This window comes from Bison bison, unplaced genomic scaffold (genome assembly GCF_000754665.1).
Source record: "Bison bison bison isolate TAMUID 2011002044 unplaced genomic scaffold, Bison_UMD1.0 scf7180017864308, whole genome shotgun sequence".
NCBI classification, from domain to species: domain Eukaryota; kingdom Metazoa; phylum Chordata; class Mammalia; order Artiodactyla; family Bovidae; genus Bison; species Bison bison.
Window position 1 is genome coordinate 276,818 of NW_011494880.1, and position 3,841 is coordinate 280,658.

The window sequence follows — 3,841 nt, forward strand, 5'->3', positions numbered from 1 at the left end:
CCCACTTTATTGTTTTCCTCTATTTCTTTGCATTGATCGCTAAGGAAGGCTTTCTTATCTCTTCTTGCTATTCTTTTGAACTCTGCATTCAGATGCTTATATATTTCCTTTTCTCCTTTGCTTTTCACTTCTCTTCCTTTCACAGCTATTTGTAAGGCCTCCCCATTCAATATATATGTAATCTTAATCTTAAATATTGCATATACAATATATATGTAATCTTAAATTATGCTTGTAAATCTTCTTAGCCATTGAGAGCAATAAAGAATTTCTGCCAAGGACGGTTTCCAAAATTTTTACAGTAATTTCCAAACACAAATATATATATAAGGTAGTGAGGGAACATCTCTCTTGGCAAAGAGAAGTTTGGTTAGTTTAGTGATATGGAGAACGTCTTTTATGAAGACCACCACAATGAAGAGAAACTAATCTTCTCTATTTTGTAGCACACTTGATGCTTACCATAATATTTCTCCAAATCATAGATGGAGTTTTGAAATTAGAGTCTCCTATTTTTCTTTCATATAATGCAATATGCAAAGTGATTACTCTGGGGCCAGACTGCTATGTTTTAATCCCATCTCTGTCACTTCCTCCCCATGAAAACTTGAATAGGTTACCTTACTTAAGTTTCTATATGTATAAAATGAGAATAATATTGCATATGAATAAGATCTCTATGCCTCTATCCTATGAATTAATAAATATGATGGTCTTAGATTTCCTGGAAGAGAGTAAATTCTCAAAAAATATTTACTAATTTCCTTCTGCTCCCCAAATTAGTAAACAACAGCAATGAAGAGGAAGCTCAATAAATATTTGTTGTTGAATGGATACACTCACAGAATCAAGATTAGAAGTCAGATATGAAAAATCTATTGGACTGTCACCCTTTGCTTAATTTTTCAAACTGCAGGTGCTATAGAATCAGAAAGCAAACATCGATAATCAAATATTAACCCCCAATGTTTTTTTATATTCTAATATTAATCCCTGATGTTTTAGGTTTCCATAGTCAATTCAGTCACTCAATCCTAACTGACTCTTTGCAATCCCATGGACTGCAGCATGCCAGGTTTCTTCCCTGTCCATCACCAACTCCCAGAGATTCCGCTACCTCATCTCCAAGATTTGGTGATTCCATCCAGTCATCTATCTCATCCTGTGTCATCCCCTTCTCCTCCTACCTTCAATCTTTTCTAGCATTAGGGTTTTTTTCCAATGAGTCAGTTCTTCATATTAGGTGGTCAAAGTACTGGAGCTTCAATTTCAGCATCAGTTCTTCCAATAAATATTCAGGACTGATTTTCTTTAGGATTGACTAGTTCGATCTCTTTGCAGTTCAAGGGACTCTCAAGAGTCTCTCCAGCACCACAGTTCAAGAGCATCAATTCTTTGGTGCTCAACCTTCATTGTGCTCCAACTCTCACATCCGTACACGACTAATGGAAAAACCATAGTGTTGACTACACTGACCTTTGTCAGCACAGTAATGTCTCTGCTTTTTAATATGTCTAGGCTTATTTTAATATGCTGTCTAGGTTTGTAATAGCTTGTCTTCCAAGGAGCATGTGTTTTTTTAATTTCATAGAGCAGTCACCATTTTCAATGATTTTGGAGCCCATGAAAATAAAGTCTGAAAAAGGAAATGGCAAACCAGTATTTTTGCCTTGAGAACCTCAGAAACAGCATGAAAAGGCAAAAACATATGACACTGAAAAGTGAACTCCCTAGGTTGGTAGGTGCCCAATATGCTAATGGATAAAGTGGAGTGGGAAAATAACTCCAGAAAGAATGAAGAGCCTGAGCCAAAGTGAAATCAAAACCCAGTTGTGGATGTGACTGCTGATGGAAGTAAAGTCTGATGCTGTAAAGAATATTGCCTAGGAACCTGGAATGTTAGGTCCATGAGTCAAGGTAAATTGGAAGTGGTCAAACAGGTGGTAGCAAGAGTGATCATTGAAATTTTAAGAATCAGTGTACTAAAGTGGACCAGAATGAGTGAATTTAATTCATCAGGTGAACATTATATCTATTGTGGGCAAGAATCCCTTAGAAGAAATGGAAAAGCCCTTATAGTCAACAAAAGAGTCCGAAATGCAGTACTTGGATGCAATCTCAAAAACGACAGAATGATCTCTTTGTTTCAAAGCAAACCATTCAATATCACAGTAATCCAAGAATAGCCCCAACCACTAATGCCAAAGAAGCTGAGTTTGAATGGTTCTATGAAGACCCACTAGACCTTCTAGAAGTAACACCAAAAAAGATGTCCATTTCATTATAGGGAGCTGGAATGCAAAAGTAGGAAGTCAAGAGATACCTGGAGTAAGAGGTAAGTTTGACCTTGGAGTACAAAATGAAGCAGGGCAAAGACTAACAGAGTTTTGCCAGAGAACACACTGGTCATAGCAAATACCCTCTTCCAACAACACAAGAGAAGATTCTACATATGGACATCATCAGATGGTCAATACTGAAACAGATTGATTATATTTTTTTTGCAGCCAAAGTTGGAGGCACTCTATACAGTCAGCAAAGACAGGATTGGGAGATGACTGTGGCTCACATTATTAACTCCTTATTGCCAAATTCAGCCTTAAATTGAAGAAAATAGGGGAAAACACTAGACCATTCAGGTGTGACCTAAATCAAATCCCTTACAATTATACAGTGGTAGTGACAAATAGATTCAAGGGATTAGATCTGATAGACAAAGTGCTTGAAGAACCATGGACAGAGGTTCATAACATTGTACAGGAGGCTGAGATCAAAACCATCTCCCAAAAAGAAATGCAAAAAGGCAAAATGGTTGTCTGAGGAGGCCTTACAAATAGCTGAGAAAAGAATAGAAGCTAAAGGCAAATGAAAAAAGGCAAGATATATCCATCTGAATGCTGAGTTCCAAAGAAGAGCAAGGAGGGATAAGAAAGCCTTATTAAGTGATCTATCCCAAGGAATAGAGGAAAGCATTAAATGGGAAAGACTAGAAGTTTACTTAATAAATGACATTTAATCCTTTGAGAGAGAAGGAATAATACTAGATAACTCTCGGAGAAACACATCCACAACTACACAATTTTTCTTCTTAATAGAGAGACTAGATGATGGAGATGTTAGAGAGATTAAAATAATAGAAGATTTGAATCTAGAGTGAGATGTCAGGAACTTTGATTCTGAAAGCTAAAAGGAACATCTGTTCAGTTCAGTTCAGTCGCTCAGTTGTGTCCGACTCTTTTTGACATAGAAATGTGGTGGATTCATGTTGATGTATGGCAAAACCAGTACAATATTGTAAAGTAATTAACCTCCAATTAAAATAAATTTATATTAAAAATAAATGTTTAATTTTAAAGACAAATAAACACAAAGTTTATACAAAATATCAGATTGCTTTGTGTGTGTGTATATACATACATATATATATATATATATATATATATATATATATATATGAGTAAAAGGTAGTGAGGGAACATCTCTCTTGGCAAAGATAAGTTTGGTTAGTTGAGTGATATGGAGAATGTCTGTTATAAGACCACCACAATGAAGAGAAACTAACCTTTTCTATACTGTAGTGTACTTGATGCTTACCATAATATTTCTCCAAATCATAGATAAAGTTTTGAAATTAGAGTCTCATGTTTTGTTTTGTTTTGTTTTCATGTAACACATTATGCAAAGTGGTTACTCTGAGGCCAGACATCTATGTTTTAATCCCATCTCTGTCACTTGCTGCTGCTAAGTCACCAGCCCACCAGGCTTCCCTGTCCCTGGGATTCTCCAGGCAAGAACACTGGAGTGGGTTGCCATTTCGTTCTCCAATGCATGAAAGTGAAAA